Raw genomic sequence first — 26,539 nt, 5'->3', positions numbered from 1 at the left:
AAACACGGATGCGACCATCGTGATGCTGTAAACAGAACCTGGATTCATCCGAAAACAATGACGTTTTGCCATTCGTGCAGGGAGGTTCGTCGTCGAGTACACCATCGCACGCGCTCCCGTCTGTGACGCAGCGTCAAGGGTAACCGCAGCCACGGTCTCCGAGCTGATAGTCCGTGGTGCTGCAAATGTCGTCGAACTGTTCGTGCAGATGGTTGTTGTCTTGCAAACGTCTCCATCTGTTGACTCGGGGATCGACACGTGGCTGCACGATGCGTTACAGCTGTGCGGATAAGATGCCTGTCATCTCGACTGCTAGTGATACGAGGCCGTTGGGATCCAGCATGGCATTCCGTATTACCCTCCTGAACCCACCGATTCCATATTCTGCCAACAGTCATCGGATCTGGACGAATACGAGCAGCAATGTCGCGATACGATAAACCGCAATCGCGATAGGCTACAATCCGACCTTTATCCAAGTTGGAAGCGTGATGGTAGGCATTTCTCCTCCTTACACGAGGCATCGCAACAACGTTTCACCAGGCAACGCCGGTCAACTGCTGTTTGTGTATGAGAAATCGGTTGGAAACTTTCCTCATGTCACCACGTTGTAGGTGTCGCCACCGGCGCCAGCCTTGTGTGAATGCTCTGAAAAGCTAATCGTTTGCACATGACAGCATCTTCTCCGTGTCGGTTAAATTTCGCGTCTGTAGCACGTCATCTTGCTGGAGTAGCAATTTTAATGGCCACTAGTGTAAGAGTTACGTATTCAGCATCGTTTCGATAGTAGGGCAGTAACGCAATACTTGGCCGCCGAAATAGTTTTTTCGGTGCGCAGGACTCGTTCGCAAATGCCAAAGCTGGTTTTCTAAGTGGAAATGCGGTATTTCTTTTTTTTTTTATCATTCCGACTCTTATCAATGAGGAAGACGAAGTAGTGTACCGACGTGTTTGAAGGCCGAAGAGGAAGGAAATCCGTGTCGAACAATCGGGAGTGCGGTGGTGCGCTATCTAATGGGGGCAGCGAAATGCGTTCAGGCGTAACGACTGGGCTAAATGCGGCAGCGAAAAAACACTTCCGGTGTTGTGTTTTCGCCTCGGGTTAGTTGTGTCGCCTTTGTGGGCGGGAGAGAGAGAGAGAGAGAGAGAGAGAGAGAGAGAGATGTCAGGATAAGGAAGACGCGGCGCCTGGCAGGAATGCCTGTCTCTTCCGGAGTACACAGAGGGGGGGGCAGCCTTGGTGTACGCGTGTCGGGGAAGGGGTGGGGCAGCATCGGAGGTGGTTCGTCCGAGTAAAGCCGTCACGAACGAATGCACCAGTTTTCAAACTGTCTCTACTGCGCATGCGCACCTTCGTTATAGTTTCGACCGTCAGAAAGAAGCCTTTGCGGTTACTCGAACGCATATTCCGCGTGTTTCGTTGTCTCACCACCTGTAGCGCTAGCTGACACCTCTGCCCACGTCGCGTTGCTCAAATGTTTCTGATTTAAATGACGAGAGAGTGCGCGGGGGTCGTTTTGTCTTCTTCTTCCACGCTCAGCATTACGCATTTCGAGAATTTGTTCCCATCGAGTGAAAATATGTGCATAAGTATTTTGGGTGGTGTTTGTGTGACGTTTCGTGCCTCTCTTGCACCGTACTTTCTCGGGATTAAGATACCGTACTGTGCCTCTTACTGGAACCGCGAGACCACTACGGTCGCAGGTTCGAATCCTGCCTCGAGCATGGGTGTGTGTGATGTCCTTAGGTTAGTTAGGTTTAACTAGTTCTAAGTTCTAGGGGACTAATGACGTCAGCAGTTGAGTCCCATAGTGCTCAGAGCCATTTTTTTTGTGCCTCTTACATCGTGTAGAAAAATACACGCACAGATACACTGCAAAATTTCACAAAGAGCAGGAGTGATGGTTCGCGCGTGTCTGGTTTTCTGCGTAATGGAGAAGGCGCGGTATCTTGTAACTACAAGACGACGGCTGCAGCGGAACAAAAAAATACTAATGTAAATATTTGATGATGACGATCAGAAATTCTCGAAATGTATCGTGCAAGAACCATGAAGAAATACTTAATTGGTGCAGTGTTTCATTACCGTATTTAGCGAACGAATGACAGCTGCAGACATACCAGAAACATATTGATTACGAAGCATGAAATTAAGCCAAACGTTTTTGCATCCCATTTGTGGCCGGCACTTTTTGGAGAACCAGTTATACAAAATGTTAACTGAAGCCGTTCATAATTATTCCTGACACCACTTTTGTTATCAGCAGCCGGCCACTGCGGCCGGTTCTAGGCGCTTGAGTCTGGAAGCGCGCGACAGCTACGGTCGCAGGTTCGAGTCCTGCCTCGGGCATGGAAGTCTAAGTTCTAGGGGACTGATGACCTCAGAAGCTAAGTCCCATACTGCTCAGAGCCATTTGACCCATTTCAACCTCACCAGCATCCTGTTTTTTTTCACATATTGTGGTTATTTATGCTTGTGATGAAACAAATTGATGCGCTTGTGTCATTGATTTTCGTAACGCAAGTTTTTTTTTAACAAGCTGCGATATCGTCGCGAATAACACAGTGACCCGTATATGTAATAAGTTTCCTTTAATTTACGTCTATGGTCACAATCTTTTCTGTTTAACAGATACAGATCTGATGATGGTCATTAAAGACGGAAACCAGTAATGTGTTAAACAGAACAGATTGTGACCCTAGACGTAAATTAAAGGAGACAAGTTTTGTTGCTGATTGACAATACATTCCAGGTAATTATTACTAGTGTCAACAACCAACAATGTAGTAAATCCCGAGACATTAGAAATACCGGAAGTTATCGAATTGGAAGAAAAATTGCAGTTGGTTCAGTTGGTAGGGAGTGGCGGCAACGTGTCCACTGGTTAATTATGTGGGAAGCAGCTTAATTTCGTTATTATATGTGTAACAGCATAGCATACTTACTTACGCTTGTGCTCGCTCCCCTCTTCAGTGAGGCAGCTCAATGTGCCGATGTCAATTATAGTAACGAGCATAGTATGTGGCTCTCAATTATCGGCTCTTGTGATCGGATCGTTGTATGAAAGAGAGGAAATTCATTCATTTTGAAAATGACGTCAGCAGAAGACAGTGGGGTTGTTTCGCTTTCGATACCCGAGGCTTTATATACGTAACACATTCGTGCAGAAAAATCCCTTAAGGGAATGAAATTACACTCGGTTGCCGTAAATATTCGCACGATTGAGATATAGAGTTCGTTTAAAAGGTTAACAGGAACCTGGAACTAATTTTCAGCAAAGAGAGTGCGACGAGACAGAGCAGAAACGCTCTGCGCATGCGCGCGACGTTCTCTGTGGAGCAAGATTACGGAAAGGCTTTGCAGCCAGTCCGAATAATTCTATCGGATGGCTGGAAACTTTAAGTTGGAGTCACGTATGGCCCGACAGCCAATGACCGTTCACTATCTTCTAAGCGCTCTTGCCGTGAATGCCGCGGGCAGTAAACGCGGCCGTAGCGAGTTGTTCAGTGCATTTCGACTGCAATCGTTGCGAGTTGTCATTACTGACTCTGGCGGTAGGTGGTAAATTCCGCATAAGTAGGCGAGAGACGTAATTTTCAGGATATAGCCTTTGTTCGAGCGGAAAGCGTGCGCATGCGCGTACCGGCTCAAATGGCTCTGAGCACTATTGGACTCAACTGCTGAGGTCATTAGTCCCCTAGAACTTAGAACTAGTTAAACCTAACTAACCTAAGGACATCACACACATCCATGCCCGAGGCAGGATTCGAACCTGCGACCGTAGCGGTCCTGCGGTTCCAGACTGCAGCGCCTTTAACCGCACGGCCACTTCGGCCGGCTGCGCGTACCGCAACTGTCGCTTGGAGTCGTCAACAATGCAGTCGCCAACAATGTAGACGTCCGTCCGTCCCTGGAAATGAGGGGGGGGAGAGAGAGAGAGAGAGAGAGAGAGAGAGAGAGAGAGAGAGTGATGGGGGGGGGGCGGATGAGTAGGGGGGAGTGAGCTTCCGAACTGGAGTCAGGTCTGCGCTGAGCTATAAATAACCGGCCAGCACACGGCTGTAGAGTGTGTGTGTGTGTGTGTGTGTGTGTGTGTGTGTGTGTGTGAACTGGCTACACACAGCCACATTCGGCACACGCCGTGCTGCCGAGTCACAGCTAGTGTATAATAGGCCGAATCGTCCGCCACGTCTTCCCCAACTCAGACGATACGGCAACTCTTCCCTTGTGGGTGGTCAACCTATTCTCGCAACTTCGTAGAATGTTTATTATAAAATATTTGATACTGCATGTACGAAGTGTACCGAACAGTAATTAATGTGTATAGAGATAGATTGCCCTTTTCATACAACAGAAAAATTGAAACGTAATATTTCATGTGTGGTACTTTCCAAAAGTATTAAATATAATGGATTACCAAGTCGGCACGAATGCCTTCAAATAGGGATGTTGTGAAGTAACACGAAGATATGCAAATATTTTAATATATTATTCTACAGGTAAAACTAAAGAAAAAGGTTCACATAAACATTAGCAACTTCGCTAATATGAGGGATCTCAGAACTCGACGAGGTCAAAGTGAAGGACGATTTCCATTCACGTTGTTGTTTTTGGTCTGGTGAATCTAATAGAACACCTCCCAGGCGTGTATCTGCAGGCGTTTTCCAGAACGCCCAGAGAAGCAAAGGTTATTATACGGGCACATTTGTTTATTTTCCATTAAGAATGTGGAAACGTTTGTCATTGTTGGCAACTGTCAGTAAGTTGTTTCAGTCCATTCCTAACCTTGAAACGAGTTAGTTTCCTGTATTGTTGAGTGAAAGAACGTAACAACAGTGTATTTAAGTGCAACCACGTAGTAACAACCCTGACAAACTGAAACGACTAACAAAATCTGTTCGTACACGTGCAGCTAAATGCATTGAACTCGGTGGAGACTTCTTGAACATTTATTGTGAATGTATTCTGAAATCGCATGTACACTGTACAACTTCCTTAACACTGAGCTTTATTTTTCGCGGTTTAACATGAATTCGCGTGTGCTATGGTATTAATAAAACCAGGTTATCTGAAACATTCATACAGTTTTTCAGAGGAGATGAAAGGCAATTTTTATCCCTGTTCTGCCAATGCTATTTTACTCTGCGAATAGGTACACTTTTCAAAAGAACTAAAAGTGCTAAAAACAACGAAATTTTAAACTGCATATCTATAACATATATGCCTCAATTTACAAGTAAAATGAACATAATACCTCTTATGGTTTTGAAGAAGGAAAAAAATTATTCTTTCACTAGTAAAATTCATCTTTGTTTGTAGATTAATTATTATAAAAAAGTTTGATTGTTTTGTGGTTCTCAGTTAACTTGTAAATAACTTATCCCATCTGCACCACAAACTGACCAAATTTCATGTTTGTAACCCCATTCGTTTATCAAATAATGGCACGTGAAAGTAAAAAAAGAAAAGTAGTTTTAAGAAAAATCCATTTAAAGTTTAACATTGCAGTTCTAGTATTGTTATCGATGAGACTTACGTACCATTAACATTTTCCCGCGCCATACTGAGCATCACATGTATCGTACTGGTCTTCTTTTCTTCTCTTGGTCCCTCTTCTTCTCTGCCTGGCTTCTTTTGTGCATTTTAAATTAGCAATATCTGCTGTGCAGATTCTCTCTTTATCTATTTGCACCAAGGATTTTGCAGTATTTCCACTAGACTTTATGCCCAACAATTCGAAAACATCCAGTTTTCTAATTACGCTGTCGTTGAAGCAGAAAACAGCACCATAAACACCAAATTTGAGGGCTGTAAGCTGAACAAATACTGTTTTCGGTAACCGGTTCCAAATGACAGAATTCACACATTCATTTAAATTTTGAGTTTTCCCATGAAGAGATTTCTTCAACAAGGTATCTTATAAAGGTCTCTAAATACGGGTTTAATTTCATTAATCACTGATGGCAGTAAAGAATGTTTGTGGTCATATCTGGCATTTCTCCTTTACTTGCACCAAGTGTCAGAGTCATTTGGGCAAACACTGTGGAAAGCTTATGGAAAAAGATAGCCCAAACAGCTTTGTTCGTGTCCTCTAAATTCCCTACATTTCTTATGGCCAAGTCATAATAATTCTGTAATCTATTTCATCATTTGTCAGGCGACCTTTACCACCAATCTTCTTAGTCTTCCAATACTATTTTTTACTTTTCTTTCAATAATCTTCTCAGCCTGGACCTCATTCTCTTCTGAACATGCCCGATGCACTCTGATTTAGAAATTGTGGCATTAGGACCACAGGGTTGTTCTGCACATACCAGCCCGGCTGTCACCGTCCCCATACTGCACACAGCGTCAGGAAAACAATCGTGTCTCACGAAAAAATTGGATTTATATACAACAAAAACCGTTTCACGCAGGAAAGACCACGCTTTTCATATATGCTAAAATCTAAAAATCGAATATTTGAAGCCCACTTGCCTTCGTTCTACCCTTAAGGTTATTACCATCATTTTTCGAAAATTACATTCTGCAAAACTTCAGTTGAAAACGTTGTGCAATTGTCTGGTATTTAAAAAACGAATTTGGCCAAGTAGTTAATTTATTAAAAAATTTACGAAATTACTTTTTTGCTTCTCCGGATGTTCTGGAAAACTACTGCAGATACACGTTTCATTAGATTCACCGGACGAAATAACAGCGAAATTAATGGAAATCATGCTTTACTTTAACCTCCTACAGCCGGCCGCTGTGGCAGAGCGGCTCTAGGCGCTCCAGTCCGGAACCGCTCTGCTGCTACAGTCGCAGGCTCGAATCCTGCCTCGGGCACGGACGTGTGTGATGTCCTTCGGTTAGTTAGGTTTAAGTAGCTCTAAGTTGTAGGGGACTGATGACCTCAGATGTTAAGTCCCATAGAGCTCAGAGCCATTTGACCCATTCGAACCTCGTACAGTTGTGAGATGGCTTTATATTAGCGAAGTTGTTAAATTTCAGGCAAAATCTTTTATTAGCTGTAACTCGGCTACTAAACATTTGCTGACCTGTGTTTATACGAACTTTTTTCTGTAGTTTTACTTGTGGAATAACATATTAAAATTTTGCATGTGTTCGCGAATGACCCTGTAGACAGTCGGTTTTTCCCACTGTCCATCTGCGAGTGGAACGAGAAAGGAAGCGGCTATAGTCGGCGTGACGAAAGATGGCGGCTCGTCGAGTGGCGAATTTTTGCTCCATTTGTTGCCGTTTTTATAGATTTAGAAAAGGCTTTTGACAGAGTTCGGCGAAACACGCCGACGGATATTTTGAAGAGGAAAGGAGTAGATCGGAAAGAGAGACGACAGATACAGAATATATATTTACACGAGAAAGTAAGGATAAGGATCGGAAATGAAATGTCGGAAGGAAGCAGCATCGGACGAGGTCGTCGCCTTTCCCCACTGTAGTCTGACGTATACCTCGAAGAGATTATTGCGATAAGCTCAGATGGGAAAAGAGGAATAAATATTGGTGGAAAGAGAATATAATGTATAAGATTTGCTGACGACACGGTATTAGTGGCAGAAAGTGAGCGGACAGTAAATAACGTGCCGAGAGATCTGAACGAAGCTCGTGTGGAATACGAGATGCAAAGAAACACAGCAAAAAACAGTGTGTACGGTCATCAGTAGAGGCCGCAGACTGTCTGATATTAAAATAGGACAATCTACCGTTAGCCTAGTAAGTGCATTTAAATATCTCGGAAGCACAGTAACTGAAGACTCGAGATGTCACCAGGAAGCATTCGACAGAAAGAGGAGATTGTCATGTGGCAAATTAGATAAAGGTCTAAGGAAAAAGCTTGGCGAATGTTTTGTCTGGAGTGTGGCACTATATGGGGCAGAAACGTGGACGCTGAGGCGAGAGGATGAAAAAAGGTCAGAAGAATTTGAGATGTGGATCTGGAGGAGAATGGAGAGAATAAGCTGGATGGAAAGAGTGAGTAATGAAAGAGTATTGGAAAGGGTCGGTGAGAGAAGATGTCTGCTGAAGGTTGTAAGAGAAGGGAAAAAGAACTGGTTGGGACATTCATTGAGAAGGGAGTCCTTGCTAGTAGATGCTTGGGAAGGATTGGTTTGTGGGAGAAGACTGAGAGGAAGAAGGAGATACAAGATGATGGACGACTTAAAGGGAAGAGGAAATTATGCAGACGTGAAGAGCATGGGAGAAGAGCGGACAGCCTGGAGAACTACCATGTGGAAACCTGCCTTTAGGCAGAACACACGATGATGATGATGATGATGATGATGATGATGATGATGATGATTACTGAGCCTTCCCGCTGGTTTACTTAACACAGGACCAGAACCTCTTTCGATTTTCCGCCACATTTCTAGAGAGAGTTTCGTTGTGGAAACTATTAAATGCATCTCGCATTGAAATCCGCACTAAATTTCGAGCCTCAGAAAAACTTCGCCAATCTTGGAGATTTTGCGTTCGTCTAAATTATACTTGCCTTTTTCGGTGCTCCTGCAGCAGCTTTCTGACGTGTTTTGTGTACCACGGGGGATCAGTTCCGTCTCTTATTAATTTATTTGGTATGAATCTCTCGAGTGCTGTTGATACTATTTCTTTGAACTTAAGCCACATATGGTCTTCACTTACATAGTATTTGAAAGACGTCAACCGAATTTTTAGCTGCTTTTATAAACAGATATATTTCGACTTTAGTTTCGGTGAATTTCTTTGTTCAAGGAATTGAGCCTCGCTAGGCTGTGTGTTCACTAATCCCTGTATCCGTCGTGATGCTCAGGATTATTTGTGGCTGGGAGGTCAAGCGTGTATTCGTAACCATTTACAATTTGAATGGCCTCGTAAACTAATCGTTAAAAATAACTTCAAAAAAGCATTTAGAACAGTTACGGAAATTGTTTTCTATCTACAGTAGGGTCTTAAAATGTATTTTTGTCGACATACGGAACGTAGATTGAAGTCACTGACAACTTTAATTGTATGAGTAGGGTACCTATTCGTGATGAGACTCCAGTTTTCTTTGAACTGTTCAGCAACTGTTTCATCTGAGACAGGGGGTCGGTAAGAGGAGCCAGTTATTAATTCATTCCGGTTGTCGAATATAACCGCTGCCCATGCTAAGTCACAGGAACTATCTGCTTCAAAGTTGCTTGTGAGCTGGAACACACATTACATTATTTTTCCTTAAGTTGTGCTTCTCGTTTCTGTTGTAGTGCAGATAATTACAATTACGACTTTTCCCTCCAAAACCTAGAATGCTTTCTCTGTGACCCTGCAAATACCAGAGCTAAACAATGTAGAACAACAACGTAAGTTACAAGCATAGCATTCTGTATTACTTCATTTCCTTATTTCTAACATTTTAAAATTGTTCTTTAAATAGAGATAAGAACAATTCACTAAATAGTGAACGTATTTTCAGTCACGTTTTGAACATTGTCCCGCTACACTTTATTAACTAATGTTTCGCCGCAAGGGGTATCGGATTTTAGAGAGTAAATTAATATGGTGTATGTCGATCGTCTTTCCAGACATTCACATACCCACTTCTTCTTTCCTTGTTGTCTTTTCGACATGTAATTGTAGTAATTAAAGTAGGCACAAATGCAGTGATCAAAAAGAAAGGATTAGCCTATATTCGCATTCTCTTCACACCTTTCCTTTCTTGTTGCTCCCGTGGCGATGGACTGTTTCTATAGCAATCAGTAAGCGTGAAAGGAAGCTACCGTACAGACAGAGGGATCTACATTTATACTTGGCACAACTAATTACATACCGACATAATCTTCGGTATTGCTTTAGTTTCCCAAAAGTTATAAATATTTCGATTTCGGAAAAGAATGTATTTGGCCAAGATGTCGAAGAAGGTCCCTTACGTACTGGTTTTATCGAGTAAGCGGGTTCCCGGGTTCGATTCCCGGCGGGGTCAGGGATTTTCTCTGCCTCGTGATGGCTGGGTGTTGTGTGCTGTCCTTAGGTTAGTTAGGTTTAAGTGGTTCTAAGTTCTAGGGGACTTATGACCACAGCAGTTGACTCCCATAGTGCTCAGAGCCATTTTTTTTATCGAGTAAGACGTGGAGACGGCGGATTTGAAAGCGGACAGAGGTAGTACGACGAAAGGCGTCCCTTACGTGAAGGATCGCTACCTGGCGAAGGGGCAAGTGTGGCGAATGTCCGGCATTCGTGAGTGTGTGTCTGACTGTCCAACTCTTGAGTTCTTTGCGGGCAGCAGTGACGCCAGCACAGCAGCCGCGAAAACGTACGTGTGTGTGTGTGTGTGTGTGTGTGTGTGTGTGTGTGTGTGTGTGTGTGTCAGCGGGTTTTTTGAGGCGTTGCGTCAACTGCGCGGCCGTCCCTGTGAGACGCACAGCCAGCCACTGTGTGTAAACACTGGCCACGGCTGCCAACTTCGGCGTCCCGAAGCGCCACGTCGCCGACACTGCCCCCCTCCCACCCTCCCTCCCTCCCCCCCCCCCTAACACCACTTCCCCATGAAACTGAAACCATCCGAGAGAAATTTTTTGACACGGGCAGTAATCTCGCCACAGTCCCACGGTGGGTACCCAAATTTGGGGTGGGGTGGGGGGGGGGGAGGAGGAAAGATTCCCTGAGAATTCCAGGTGTGTGCAGGAAGGCAGCTCCCCGATAATTTAATATTGAGCGGGCAACGTACCACAATAATGACTTTTCTTTCCTGTCAACTGAGCTACAAACGAGCCATACCTCAGTAGTTCAACCGCAGTCGTTGAACATCCGTCCTTCATATGGAATAATATTCATACAATTAAAAAATCGCGACACCGAAAAATAATGTAGAGTAACGCAGTTTCGCGACTAAATTTGTCTAGCTAACATATATGTCATTAACATTGAGACACTTAAAGTAGTAAAGGAGTTTTGCTATTTGGGGAGCAAAATAACTGATGATGGTCGAAGTAGAGAGGATATCAAATGTAGACTGGCAATGGCAAGGTAAGCGTTTCTGAAGAAGAGAAATTTATTAACATCGAGTATGGATTTAGGTGTCCGGAGGTCGTTTTTGAAAGTATTTGTATGGAGTGTAGCCATGAATGGAAGTGAAACGTGGACGATAACTAGTTTGGACAAGAAGAGAATAGAAGCTTTTGAAATGTGGTGCTACAGAAGAATGCTGAAGATTAGATGGGTAGATCACGTAACTAATGAGGAGGTACTGAATAGGACTGGGGAGAAGAGGAGTTTGTGGCACAACTTGACTAGAAGAAGGGATCGGTTGGTAGGACATGTTCTGAGGCATCGAGGGATCACCAATTTAGTATTGGAGGGCAGCGTGGAGGGTAAAAATCTATAGGCAGACCAAGAGATGAATACACTAAGTAGATTCAGAAGGATGTAGGCTGCAGCAGGTACTGGGAGATGAAGAAGCTTGCACAGGATAGAGTAGCATGGAGAGCTGCATTAAACCAGTCTCAGGACTGGAGACCACAACAACAAGAGCATTGCATTCTTTTGAATTAGGCATGCTTTTTTCGTTGCTTCTCCGACAGTGTTCTGACGTGTTTTGTGTACCATGGAGGATCAGTCCCGTCTCTTATTAACTTAAGCGGTATGAATCTATCTATTGCTGTCGATACTGTGTCTTTAAATTCAGCCAGATCTGGTCTACACTTACATAGTTTGGAAGGAATGGAGACTCTCTCTTAGGAAGGCATAAAGCCAATTTTTATGTGCAGTTTTAAATAGATATATTTGGCGTTTATTTTTAGTGGTTTTGGTTGATACTGTTTAGAGTCTCGCTACAGTGACCCTGTGTTCACTAATCCTTTGTACCCGTCATGACGCTCTCTGTTGGATCAGGATAATTTGTGGCTAAGGGGTCGAGTGGGTTTCCTCAACCATTTAGAACTCGTCTGCGCTCGTGGACCCAATGTTCAAAGTAATTCTGAGAGAATGCATTCAGTACAACTTCGGAAGATGTTTTCTGACGGCCACCGGCTTTAAACATGTATTTTCGCCAACAAATCGAAGGTAGATTGAAGTCTCCACCAATGTGATGCATTACTTATTGAACGTCCCATGCAGATGGCAGGGCACTTTCATCTACATCTACATGATTACTCTGCAATTCACATTTTAAGTGCTTGGCAGAGGGTTCATCGAACCACAATCATACTCTCTCTCTACCACTCCACTCCCGAACAGCGCGCGGGAAAAACGAACACCTAAACCAATGTGTTCGAGCTCTGATTGCTCTTATTTTATTTTGATGATCATTCCTACGTATGTAGGTTGGGCTCGACAAAATATTTTCGCATTAAGAAGAGAAAGTTGGTGACTGAAATTTCGTAAATAGATCTCGCCGCGACGAAAAACGTCTTTGCTTTAATGACTTCCATCCCAACTCGCGTATCATATCTGCCACACTCTCTCCCCTTTTTTGTGACAGTACAAAACGAGCTGCCCTTTTTTGCACCCTCTCGATGTCCTCCGTCAATCCCACCTGGTAAGGATCCCACACCGCACAGCAATATTCTAACAGAGGACGAACGAGTGTAGTGTAAGCTGTCTCTTCAGTGGACATGTTGCATCTTCCAAGTGTCCTGCCAATGAAACGCAACCTTTGGCTCGCCTCCCCCACAAATTATCTACTCGTGTGGATCACCTCAAACTTTTCGTTATTTAGCGTCAACTACCACCTGCCACACCGTACAGCAATCTTTTCTAAATCGCTTCTAAATCGCTGGTCTTCGGATGAAATTACTAGACGGTGAATTACAGCATCATCTGCGAACAACGTAAGAGAACTGCTCAGATTGTCACCCAGGTCATGTATATAGATCAGGAACAGCAGAGGTCCCAGGACGCTTCCCTTGGGAACACCCGATATCACTTCAGTTTTACTCGACGATTTGCCGTCTATTACTACGAACTGCGACCTTCCTGACAGGAAATCACGAATCCAGTCGCACAACTGAGACGATACCCCATAGGCCCGCAGCTCGATTAGAAGTCGCTTGTGAGGAACGGTGTCAAAAGCTTTCCGGAAATCCAGAAATACGGAATCAACTTGAGATCCCCTGTCGATAGCGGCCATTACTTCGTGCGAATAAAGAGCTAGCTGCGTTGCACAAGAACGATGTTTTCTGAAACCGTGCTGATTACGTGTCAATAGATCGTTCCCTTCGAGGTGATTCATAATGTTTGAATACAGTATATGCTCCAAGACCCTACTGCAAACCGACGTCAATGATATAGGTCTGTAGTTTGATGGATTACTCGTACTACCCTTCTTAAACACTGGTGCGACCTGCGCAATTTTCCAATCTGTAGGTACAGATCTATCGGTGAGCGAGCGGTTGTACGTGATTGCTAAGTAGGGAGCTATTGTATCAGCGTAATCTGAAAGGAACGTAATCGGTATACAAGACTTGCCCGTATCAAGCGATTTGAGTTGCTTCGCAACCTCTAATGTATGTACTTCTAAGAATCTCATGCTAGCAGCTGTTCGTGTTTCAAATTCTGGTATATTCCATTCGTCTTCCCTGGTGAAGGAATTTCGGAAAAACTGCGTTCAATGACTCCGCTTTAGCGGCACAGTCGTCGGTAACAGTACCATTGGCACTGCGCAGCGGAGGTATTGACTGCGTCTTGCCGCTTGCGTACTTTACATACGACCAGAATTTCTTCGGATTTTGCAGCAAATTTCGAGACAATGTTTCGTTGTGGAACCTATTAAAGGCATCTCGCATGTCAGACGCTCAGATCGATACCAAACGTCGTATGTTGGACAGAGCAGAACCAAAACAGCGAGTTAGTTGGTAATGCCTGCTGTCCTCCAGTAGAACACGCGTGAACGGCAGTTAAAAGCAGCCAACACCAGAACCACGGACGCAACTGCCGCTAACACACACGTATACGTTCCGCGGGAAGTTGGTAGGCCGTTACGTCGGGCTGTCGAGGGTCCTGCGTTCAAACGGCAATGACGACGACACTTCCTTTACTGTGTGACGCGTGGAAGTGTTACGTGGGGCTGTCGCTGTTTCCACACGCCCGATCCAGGCGTTCGTTTATTCTACTGCTCAGATTGTTTGTTTATTCTGTGAAACTACAAATGCACTGGCAGTTGGATAGTCGCGACTGCTGTATGTCCGACAGAACAGCACACCCATCTGCACAAATGTACTCTATATACACTACGTGATCAAAAGTATCCGGGCACCTGCCTGAAAATGACTCTAAAGTTGGTGGCGCCCTCCATCGGTAATGCTGGAATTCAGTATGGCGTTGGCTCACCGTTAGCCTCGATGACAGCTTCCACTCTGGCAGGCATACGTTCAGTCAGGTGCTGGAAGGTTTCTCGGGGAACGGCAGCCCATTCTTCACGGAGTGCTGCACCGAGGAAAGGTATCGATGTCGGTCGGTGAGGCCTGGCACGAAGTCGGCGTTCCAGAACGTCCCAGAAGGTGTTCTGTACGCTTTAGGTCAGGACTCTGTGCAGGCCAGTCCATTTTACAGGGATGTTGTTGTCGTGTAACCACTCCGCCACAGGCCGTGCACTGTGAACAGATGATCGATCGTGTTGAAACATGCAGTCGCCATCCACCAATTGTTGTTCAACTGTGGGAAGCAGGATGATGATTGCAACATCAATGTAGGCCTGTGGTGTGATGGAGCCACGCAAAAGAACAATGGGTGCAAGCCCCCTCCATGAAAAACACGACCACACCGTAACACCACCGCCTCCGAATTTTATTGTCGGCACTACACACGCTGGCAGATGACGTTCACCGTACGTTCGCCACACCCACACCCTGCCATCGGATCGCCACATTGTGTACCGTGATCCGTCACTCCACACAACGTTTTTCCACTGTTCAGTCGTCCAGTCTTTACGCTCCACGCACCAAGCGAGGCGTCGTTTGGCATTTACCGGCGTGATGTGTGGCTTATGCGCAGCCGCTCGACCGTGAAATCCAAGTTTTCTCTCCTCCCGCCTAACTGCCACAGTACTTGCAGCGGATCCTGATGCAGCTTGGAATTCCTGTGTGACGGTCCGGACAGATGTCTGCCTATTGCACATCACCATCCTGTTCAGCTGTCGGCGGTCTCTGTCAGTCAACAGACGAGGTCGGCCTGTGCGCTTTTGTGCTGTACGTGTCCCTTCACGTTTCCACTTCACTGTCACATCGGGAACAGTGAACCTAGGGATGTTTGTGAGTGTGGAAATCTCGCGTAGAGACGTACGACACAAGTGACACCCGATCACGTGACCACGTTCGAAGTCCGTGAGTTCTGCGGAGCGCCCCATTCTGATCCCTCACGATGTCTTAATGACTACCGAGGTCGCCGATATGGAGTACCTGGCAGTAGGTGGCAGCACAGTGCACCTAATGTGAAAAACGTGTGTTTTTGGGGGTGTCCAGATACTTTTGATCATAGTGTATATGGGGCTGAGACAGAGTTCTTAGACTTTCTGCTCTGATTTGAAAACGTTGTTGTTGTTGTTGTGGTCTTCAGTCCTGACACTGGTTTGATGCAGCTCTCCATGCTGCTCTATCCTGTGCAAGCTTCTTCATCTCCCAGTACCTACTGCAGCCTACATCCCTCTGAATCTGCTTAGTGTATTCATCTCTTGGTCTCCCTCTACGATTTTTACCCTCCACGCTGCGCTCCAATACTACATTTGTGATCCCTTGATGCCTCAGAACATTTCCTACCAACCGGTCCCTTCTTCTAGTCAAGTTGTGCCACAAACTCGTCTTCTCCCCAATTCTATTCAATACCTCCTCATTAGTTATGTGATCTACCCATGTAATCTTCAGCATTCTTCTGTAGCACCACATTTGGAAAGCTTCTATTCTCTTCTTGTCCAGAGTATTTATCGTCCACGTTTCACATCCATACATGGCTATACTCCATAGAAATGCTTTCAGAAACGACTTCATAACACTTAAATCCCTACTCGATGTTAACGAATTTCTCTTCTTCAGAAACGCTTTCCTTCCCATTGCAAGTCTACATTTTATATCCTCTCTACTTTGACCATCATCAGTTATTTTGCTCCCCAAATAGAAAAACTCCTTTATTACTTTAAGTGTCTCATTTCCTAGTTTAATTTAAAAAACATGGGGTATCAATAATTCATTTTCATTCAAATGGTTACTTATGCGAATTTCGAAGACCATCTTGCACTTTCAATCGCGGAACTTTCGATTTTCTTTTATTTTCCTTTGTTTGTAAGGCCGAGAGATCCTGAGGAGGAGTGTCGATTATTCATAACCAGTGGGCATGTTTCAAAATAGAATTGGCGTCCGGAGTTGTGAAAACCTCTACGCCGGCAGCTGTTGCTGAAAGGAGCTGTCTTTCCGAGAACTGAGCTCTCTTTCTCTCTCTCTCTCTCTCTCTCTCTCTCTCTCTCTCTCTCTCTCACACACACACACACACACACACACACACACACACACGCAGACCGCGTGTGAATGGGCGCTATAAATACATCGCGGCACACGCGCTTCCTGTTCCGGTGATAAACAACGCCCCCTCCCTCCCTCCCTCCCTCCCTCCTCCAGGAGACGTGCGCAGCGCCTCTGGTGGTCAGTACAGTAGGCTGAGAACACCCATCGGTGCCGGGTAGCCTAGCTAACCTGTATCTGGCAGCTGCCAGGGACCTCACTTCCACCAAAAGGGCTGTGTGTGTGTGTGTGTGTGTGTGTGTGTGTGTGTGTGTGTGTGGACTTCCGTCCACAACGTGCGAGGCGAACTTGGCCTTCCAAACGATAGCGTTCGCCTAAAAAAAAGCTACCAGTTCAATAAAAGGTTGTTTATTCGTCACACGACCGGTTTCGGCCTTGCGCCCATCTTCAGGTCTTTATACTGTTTCTACTGTTGGAGATCACTGTATAAATACAAAAAAAAATATTTGCTGGTGACTACACAAATACAAGTGGGACAATTGTAAGAGGTAAGGCAGCATCTGACGAAAATATATGTGTGTACTTAGATGAAGATGAAGCACCGTTATTACACTTGTGCTCTGATGATAGTCTTGCCACTTAGTTGCACACTTACGGTCATCTTCGCGTCCATGTGTCAGACATCACGCCGGTGCGTGCAGTACGGAGCCGTCACACCACGCCTCCCTCTCGGTGTTCAGCTGTCGCCGGCCTGTGCCTGTTTCGCGCCACGATGCGCCGGATACATCCGGTGAGAACCCGGACTCCTTATCTTCATTTCTTTTTTTCCTGACCACCTCTTTTCTCTTCCGGCCGTCGTATTTTCATCAGGAGCTCGTTTCCACTACACTATATCCGACGTTAGTACCTTCGCGGCACTGTACATACGGTTACTTGCCTCCAGGTGAGCACAGTAAAAGAGACTGTAGTAAGCGTGTAACCTCTCCCCGTCACTTATCGACCTTAATGACAGTGAAGAATTACACCGCGTGCACCTAATGGAAATTTGGGAAAAGCAATAGTCACCGAAGTTAATCTGTCGGTAAAGAGGGAGGAAAGGGTTACATCCAAGTGAAAGGAAAAATACAAATGAAATTGGTCGAAATTAATTTTGAAAAAGGGTAAAGTTAATGAAGAAAGTAAATGTGCGGTCGTCACGTTAACAAGTAACTGCCGTTAATTAGATATTTGAGATTTGGGGAAAATTACGGTCGCCAGTCCTGTGGACAACTACTACAATAACCGAAAAGGAAAGGTTATTGGACATGTAATTAGCAGTAGAAGCGTGGCAACTGAAGGTCGACACGTGTTGTCTGAAAACTGAATGTTTGTCAGAAGTAATAAATTTCGCTACACTCTCACTTAATTTAGCAAAAGGATTAATAAAACCGGAAAACTGAAACTTAATTTAGTCACTGAAATTGATACTGAACTTTGCTTCTGAAGCCGTACGGAATTAAATAAAATAAGGTTGGTCTTGGACTACCTCAATAATCTTCTCAAAAGCAACTTGAACCGACGGATTTTAGGAATAAGAGATTTAACTTCAAACTTGAATTAAATGATTCTGAACAATTAACAATAGTAAAATTCAGTACGTACCAAGCTGTGCTGCAGTCACAGGTAAGCTAAAATACGGTAACAAAACTCGCACTCTTAATTTGTGCTGGTGTAATCTAAATATTGTAGCCAGCTATGAATACAATCACTGAACTTTGAAATTAAAGCAGTGAAATGGAATGATATTACTTTAATGCTGGCGTATGAATTTCAACGACACTCGGGTTCATTCCGGAAAAGGAATGCAATTGGTAATGCAATTGGTAATGCAATTGGGACAATGAGCAGGTTCATGCTACGTTGCTGTATTTTAGTGATGATAATTTGAAAAGCTGAGGTCCGCCATACAGTTCTAAAACTTTACGTGCTTCCAGTCTTCCTTGTTGGTCGATTGAAGGTTTGAAGCCGTCGATCGAGGCGGTGGCGACAGTGACTCATTGTCGGCCGTCGCTGTTGCAGAAGCTGGATGTTGGCGCGCCTTCTTCTCGACACGGTCACCAGGCGAAACGGGCTCTTGATGTGCGCCAGCTAATGCTTCCCGTCCGCGACACCGTGTCAGAAACTATCATAGCGACTCGAGCGAAATTACATGCTGCCAAACCCCGAAAGCGCGGCAACTCGCGGGAGCGTCACTCAACACACCTGCTCCACCGCCCTACTCCAGCCAGACTCGTCTCTGCGCTGCCCGCGCTCCACACGACCTATCGATGTAATCATTCGATAGCATAGGTTTCCCTAGGCAAGACCCAGCATAAAAATACGAATAATATTTACAAAACAAACCAGTTATACACCGACATGAATATATATATATATATATATATATATATATATATATATATATATATATATATATATATATACTCCTGGAAATTGAAATAAGAACACCGTGAATTCATTGTCCCAGGAAGGGGAAACTTTATTGACACATTCCTGGGGTCAGATACATCACATGATCACAGTGACAGAACCACAGGCACATAGACACAGGCAACAGAGCATGCACAATGTCGGCACTAGTACAGTGTATATCCACCTTTCGCAGCAATGCAGGCTGCTATTCTCCCATGGAGACGATCGTAGAGATGCTGGATGTAGTCCTGGGGAACGGCTTGCCATGCCATTTCCACCTGGCGCCTCAGTTGGACCAGCGTTCGTGCCGGACGTGCAGACCGCGTGAGACGACGCTTCATCCAGTCCCAAACATGCTCAATGGGGGACAGATCCGGAGATCTTGCTGGCCAGGGTAGTTGACTTACACCTTCTAGAGCACGTTGGGTGGCACGGGATACATGCGGACGTGCACTGTCCTGTTGGAACAGCAAGTTCCCTTGCCGGTCTAGGAATGGTAGAACGATGGGTTCGATGACGGTTTGGATGTACCGTGCACTATTCAGTGTCCCCTCGACGATCACCAGTGGTGTACGGCCAGTGTAGGAGATCGCTCCCCACACCATGATGCCGGGTGTTGGCCCTGTGTGCCTCGGTCGTATGCAGTCCTGATTGTGGCGCTCACCTGCACGGCGCCAAACACGCATACGACCATCATTGGCACCAAGGCAGAAGCGACTCTCATCGCTGAAGACGACACGTCTCCATTCGTCCCTCCATTCACGCCGCCGGAAGACGGCCTAACGGTGTGCGGGACCGTAGCCCAGCTTCATGGAGACGGTTGCGAATGGTCCTCTCCGATACCCCAGGAGCAACAGTGTCCCTAATTTGCTGCGAAGTGGCGGTGCGGTCCCCTACGGCACTGCGTAGGATCCTACGGTCTTGGCGTGCATCCGTGCGTCGCTGCGGTCCGGTCCCAGGTCGACGGGCACGTGCACCTTCCGCCGACCACTGGCGACAACATCGATGTACTGTGGAGACCTCACGCCCCACGTGTTGAGCAATTCGGCGGTACGTCCACCCGGCCTCCCGCATGCCCACTATACGCCCTCGCTCAAAGTCCGTCAACTGCACATACGGTTCACGTCCACGCTGTCGCGGCATGCTACCAGTGTTAAAGACTGCGATGGAGCTCCGTATGCCACGGCAAACTGGCTGACACTGACGGCGGCGGTGCACAAATGCTGCGCAGCTAGCGCCATTCGACGGCCAACACCGCGGTTCCTGGTGTGTCCGCTGTGCCGTGCGTGTGATCATTGCTTGTACAGCCCTCTCGCAGTGTCCGGAGCAAGTATGGTGGGTCTGACACACCGGTGTCAATGTGTTCTTTTTTCCATTTCCAGGAGTGTACATTTTACTCCGCCACTGCCGGTCCCCAACCCGGGGCCTCATCTCGCAAGTGATGAGGAAGGAGGAGGGGGAGGAGTAACACCTCGTAAAAAAAAAAAAAAAAAAAAATAACAACCCTGCGTCCATCTGGCTCCGGATGGTAGCACCCTGCTTAGGGTTACATGCGAAGCCCCAAAATCCAGACACGTCTGCGTGGCAGCCACCGGTACTCTGGTCAGCGTCTGTTGGCTCTGTGAGCTCGGCTGTAAGTTAATCTTCTGGAACTCAAAACTCCAGTCGAAATTATGTGAGATCCTTCGTGATTTCACCACCAATACCTCAACACAAACCAATAATCATGACAGAACAACGGGACAGAATCCACAACCCTGGGCCCCAGTCAGTAAGACTGGGTAACAGACCTGATTATCGGATTCCAGGGGATCAGGCGTGTCATTAAAAGAAGAATCGGAGCCTCTCAAAAACCCTCAAGATGAAGAAAGTGTTTTACATGGGAACACTAACACACTACTGAGGCCAGGTAAACTGAAACAATTAACAAACGCCATGGATTAATAGAACATCAAAGTTGTGGCAATACAGCAAACGCGATTTGCAGATGAGAACCACTTTGATGCTGAAAATTACAGAATATATAAGGGGAAACCAGCCATAACCATCCCAGGAAGAAATCTCAAACTCTTCGGAACTGGTTTTGTAGTACATAAATCGATAATGGACTCCGTAATAGGTTTCACCTCAAAATCAGAAAAAATGTCGACACTCACGATAAGATCTGGAAACAAAGCCTGTACGTTAATCAATGGACATTCCCCCATAAACAATTATAACAAGAAGATCCCAGAGATGATAGTGGAATTCTGGGAAGATCTGGAAGAAACAACCAGCAAAATCCCCAAGAATCACATAAAAGTGTTACTAGGAGACTTCAATGCCCAGTTAGGGGAGGAAACAAAATTCCGAGACACGACAGGGAAACACACGGCCCACATGAGAACAAACAAAAATGGAGAGAACTTGATAAACTTCTGCAGAAGTTTTGATCTGAAAATCATGTCAACGCAATTCCAGAAACTACACAGTAAACTTGTAACTTGGAAATCCCCCAACCATGCTCTAGGAGAATTTCAGATAGACCACGTAGCAATATCTACAAAAAAAAAAAAAAAAAAAAAAAAAAAAAAAGAGAAATAATGAACGTAAGAACAAGGAAAGGAGTTTCCGAATGTGATCATCACCTTCTCCAAATTAAAGTAAAATTTATACCCGATAGACAAATCTAGAGAACCAACAGACCTTTCAGAACAGATCCAGAGTACCTACAAGTAAACAAGAAAGAAATAATAGAAGAAATTACGAAAATCAACAGCAACAACTGGACAGAACTGTCAGAAAAAATAAAAGAACTGATAAAATTGGGGCAACCACCGAGAAAAAGGAAACACCGATGGTGGAACATGACATGCGACAGGGCTATACAAGACAGAATACAAGCCTGGAAAAAATTTAACAGCCATAAAACACACGAAAAATGGGATGACTTCAACAGGATACAGAAAAACACTTCAAAACTAATCCGAAGAGATACAAGAGGTTACGAAAACAGCAGGTTGAAGGAGATAAAAGAAGACTTCACCAGAAACAACACACGAATTTTTTACAGAGTATTCCGAGAAAATATGACAGGATATCAGCCACCAAGCTTATGCTTCAAAAGACAAGATGGAACACTGGAGACAAATCCGAAGAAAAACTGTGAAATATTGGGCAGATACTTTGACACGTTACTTAACTGTGATAAACCAAAACACAGATTACAGTTTACAAAACCAGAACCCAACCGGGACTCCGAACCCCCAACATATGAAGAAATCGTCAAAATAATAAAATCATTGAAAAATAACAGAGCACCAGGTGAAGATGGACTGATTGCAGAAATCTGGAAATTAGACCATGAAAACATTACACCCAAAATTCATAGCATAATCAAAAAATCTGGGAAACAGAAAAGATACCAGAAAAATGGAAGTCAGCCCTAATACACCCCCTCGACAAGAAAGGAGACAAAACAGACCCTAATAACTGTAGAGGAATTTCGTTACTGCCGGTGACATACAAAATTCTATCAAAAGCTCTGTTAAGTCGCCTAGAACCTCAGATAGATCCACAGATCGGAGAATAGAAAGGAGGGTTCAGGAAGGGAAGGTCATGCAGTGAGCAGATCTGCTGTCTGAGAACAGTATTAACAACGAGAAAGTCCAGAAACACCACAGTGACGTTTGTTGATTTCAAGAAGGCTTAAGATTCCATAGACAGAGAAACACTTTTTAATACACTAGAAGAAATGAAGGTAGACAATAACACCAGAAAACTAATTCCGGAAACATCAACAAATACAAAGCCAAAAGTGAAGTTCATCGGCGAGATCTCAGAATCTTTCGAAATCAGGACAGGAGTGAGACGGGGAGATGGCCTCTCACCCATTTTATTTAACGCTGTTTTAGAGAAAATAATCAGGACGTGGGACAAAGGAGTCAATGGACTAAAGATGGGGAGAGAGAAAAATAGAACCGTCAACATAAAATGTCTGGCCTTTGCCGACGATATAGCCATCATTACAAATGACAGAAAAGAAGCCAGAGAAGCCCTAGAGATATTGCATGAAATCGCAGCCAGAACGGGACTACAAATATCCTATGAAAAAACCCAGTACGTGGACACAAAATCTACAGACAGAAGCCCATTGATAACAAAGTACGGAAAGGTAACACAAGTAGAAAGTTTCAAATACCTGGGAGAGATTGTACAGAAAACAGGACTGAATTCAACAGCCAATGAAGAAAGGGTTACAAAACTACAAAAAGCATACAGACTTACATGGAACCATTACAATAAAAGAAATACTTCCGTCAATGCCAAATTAAGACATTACAAAACAGTAGTCTTAACTGAGGCCTTGTATGCCTCAGAAACAACAGTAATCAGAGGAAGAACTAAAATCAAGGAAATGGAAAAGCAAGAGAGGAAAATTGTGAGAAAGGGGATCTGGATAAAGAGACCAACGAAGGAATTGTGCAAACAGGCAGAGACAATTACAGACAATATCAGAAAAAGGGCAAAATTCTATGGGCACATTCATAGGATGAATGAAAATAGGCTGACCAAGAAGATTTTTAACATAGTGGTCACGAATAAGGTGAAAACTGGGTAAAGGAAACCATGGAAGACCTCAAAAATCTAAACATCTCCACAGAAGAAATATCAGAGGAAAATACAGAGAAAAAAATCGACAAACAGAAATTCGAAGAAACACGAAAAGAGAACAAATCAGGAAAGAAGTGGACAGAAGAGAGGAAGAAGAAACACAGTGAATTTATGAGAGGTTTTTGGGAAGAGAAAAGAAAGAGACAGAAAAAAGTGCCATGAATTTGAAATGTACTAATTTATGTACCATATTGTCATTGTGAATATTGATTGTGTTTTAACGCTCTCCTTAATGGGGAATTAACGATGATAATATATGTGTATATATATTGCAAAACAATTACAATATATAAATACACAGAAATGTCATATCTTCAGGTAACAAAATAAGGAAAAAATTTATAGTACAATAGATGGAAATAGGAGGATATGCATTTCCGGCGTTACAAGCCTTGTCCATTCCTTGGTCCGGCTGACGGACTTGTATTACTGTGCCCTCCGTGTTTGTTTCCAGAACTTCATCCTGTCAGTCGTACTACTGTTTTACGTTCTCCAGGCACCTGGAGGTCTGGTCCACTGGAGAGACGGAGTTTCGGTTCAGCCAAAAATCAGACAAGCTGATAGTGGGGCAAATGGTAGGTCCCAGTCGGGCATAAACAGGAAGGGCTCACCACTTGTGGCGTGGACGTCACGACCCAGCGAAACCTTCCAGAAACCTCGGTCGGAACCAGGATGTCGGGACCGTATTAATTTCTCTCCGGTACAACGTCCTTCGACGACAACATCGCTTGTCCCACACAACCAGTGCATGCTTTACGAATATGTATGTGAAGTGCTGTGTGACATTCTCGTATTTTGACCACTGTTCCTTTTAACTGCGTTTCAGCACAGCTTGACTAAGAATAATGGAGTCTACATCTTCATCGATACTCCGGAAATCACAGTTTAGAACCTGGCAGAGGGTTCATCAAACCACCTTTACAATAATTCTCTATTATTCCACTCTCGTATAGCGCGCGGGAAAAACGAACACCTCTATCTTTCCGCGCCAGCTCTCATTTCCCTAATTTTATTACGTTGATCGTTTCTCTGTATGTCGGTCGGCGTCAACGAAATATTTTTCACAAGTTGGTGACTGAAATTTCGTGAAAAGATCCCGCCGCAACGAAAAACGCCTTTGTTTTACTAATGTCCACCCCAAATCCCGCATCGTGTCCGTGACACTCTCTCCCATATTTCACGTTAATACAAAACGTGATGGCCTTCTTTGAACTTTCACGATGTACTCCGTCAATCCTGAATGAGATTTTCACTCTGCAGCGGAGTGTGCGCTGATACGAAACTTCCTGGCAGATTAAAACTGTGTGCCGGACCGAGACTCGAACTCGGGACCTTTGCCTTTCGCGGCCAAGTGCTCTACCACTGAGCTACCCAAGCACGACTCACGCCCCGCCCTCACAGCTTTACTTCTGCCAGTACCTCGTCTCCTACCTTCCAAACGTAACAGAAGCTCTCCTGCGAACCTCGCAGAACTAGCACTCCTGGAAGAAAGGATATTCCGGAGGCATAGCTTAGCCACAGCCTGGGGGATGTGGGCGGGGCGTGAGTCGTGCCTGGGTAGCTCAGTTGGTAGAGCACTTGCCCGCGAAAGGCAAAGGTCCCGAGTTCGAGTCTCGGTCCGGCACACAGTTTTAATCTGCCAGGAAGTTTTCCGTCAATCCTATCTGGTCAGGATCCCACACCGCGCAGCAGTATTCTAAAAGAGGACGGACAAGCGTAGTGTAGCCAGTCTTCTTATTCGGTCTGTTGCGTCTTCCAGGTGTCCTGCCAATAAAACGCGGTCTTTCTTTTGCCTTCCCCACAGCCCTTTCTGTGTGTTCGTTCCAATTTAAGTTTTTCGTGACTTTAATTCATAGGTATTTACTTGAATTTCTGAGCTACTCATTGGTCACGATACGAGGAAAATTTTTGTGCTTAAGCACGAACTTTAATCACGTAAAAAGAACTCGGGAGTGGGAAGGATAATATAAAGCAAACATCGCATTTATTATGAGCAGGTCTAGAAATTTTTAAGACGTAATTGTGAAGCACTGGCTTAGGTACGGTTACAACGCACCAACATCCTATTGCCTCGGCCCAGAAATGGTCACGATTGCACTTGCGAACAACTCTACGTCTAATCTGTAACAGCCGCAATACGGGCCTTATAAAATAATGATCATTACTAGAGATTAGTATATTTGACCTGAAATGGTCTAGAATCGTATTTCTACAGTTGCTGAAAGGGCAGCGAAATGTCGAATATTCAAAGTCCCTCTATTACACGGCAGTGGACGCGGAATTACCTCCCACACCGTAGCTGCGTGCGACGTGATTCGAAACACATCAGGGATACAAGGTGAGTCATCGTCGCGAAAAAACAGTGACCCGTATATGTAATAACTTCCTTTAATTTACGTCTACGGTCTTTAATGACCATCATCAGATGTGTTTCATAAAAACAAAGTCGTAATGTAATGCCGCCATAGTGGCATAGTCAACTGTTAAATGCGGAATCAGCACCAGCATCGTCAAATACGTATAAATAACATCACATGTATGGGTAATCTGTTAACAGAAAGTTAAGGGAACTTACTACACCAGGGATATTTGTCAGGGTGCGTCAGAATTTTGTTCACCGACGTCATGCTCGCATTGAGGTTGGTGGCCCTCAGTTTCAAAAGATTTTGTAAAGAACGTTACAAATGATATGTTCATTGTGTGTGATGGTATTTGTAGTTAACTAATGTAGACAAGAAGTAGACAATAATGTGATTTTATTGTTATGACCTCCTTAAACTGCCGCCTCCTACGCCATGTTCGCTACCTCAGATCGTTCGCTGGCGCATCCTCTCTGTCCTGTCAGCTTTTGCACGCTCTTACGGAAACACCCTGTATATATACGTGTAGAATTGGGTACTTTCTTTGCCGGCCGGTGTGGCCGAGCGGTTCTAGGCGCTACAGTCCGGGACCCCGCGACCGCTACGGTCGCAGGTTCGCATCCTGCCTCGGGCACGGATGTGTGTGTGATGTCCTTAGGTTAGTCAGGTTTAAGTAG

The 26,539-nt window shown here is 44.8% G+C and overlaps 1 protein-coding gene and 1 non-coding gene across 2 annotated transcripts in view; both read left to right on the top strand.

The window, feature by feature from the left end:
* LOC126212794 (abnormal cell migration protein 10-like) overlaps positions 1-26,539 on the top strand; it is a 563,013-nt gene that overhangs the window by 115,471 nt on the left and 421,003 nt on the right. The window lies entirely within an intron of this gene.
* Positions 25,054-25,128, top strand: Trnas-cga (transfer RNA serine (anticodon CGA)). Its single transcript has one exon. It is a non-coding gene; the product is annotated as a tRNA-Ser (tRNA).

Source organism: Schistocerca nitens, chromosome 11 (assembly GCF_023898315.1).
Source record: "Schistocerca nitens isolate TAMUIC-IGC-003100 chromosome 11, iqSchNite1.1, whole genome shotgun sequence".
Taxonomy (NCBI): domain Eukaryota; kingdom Metazoa; phylum Arthropoda; class Insecta; order Orthoptera; family Acrididae; genus Schistocerca; species Schistocerca nitens.
Note: the sequence above shows the minus strand (reverse complement) of the source record. Positions and strands in the feature narration are given on the sequence as shown.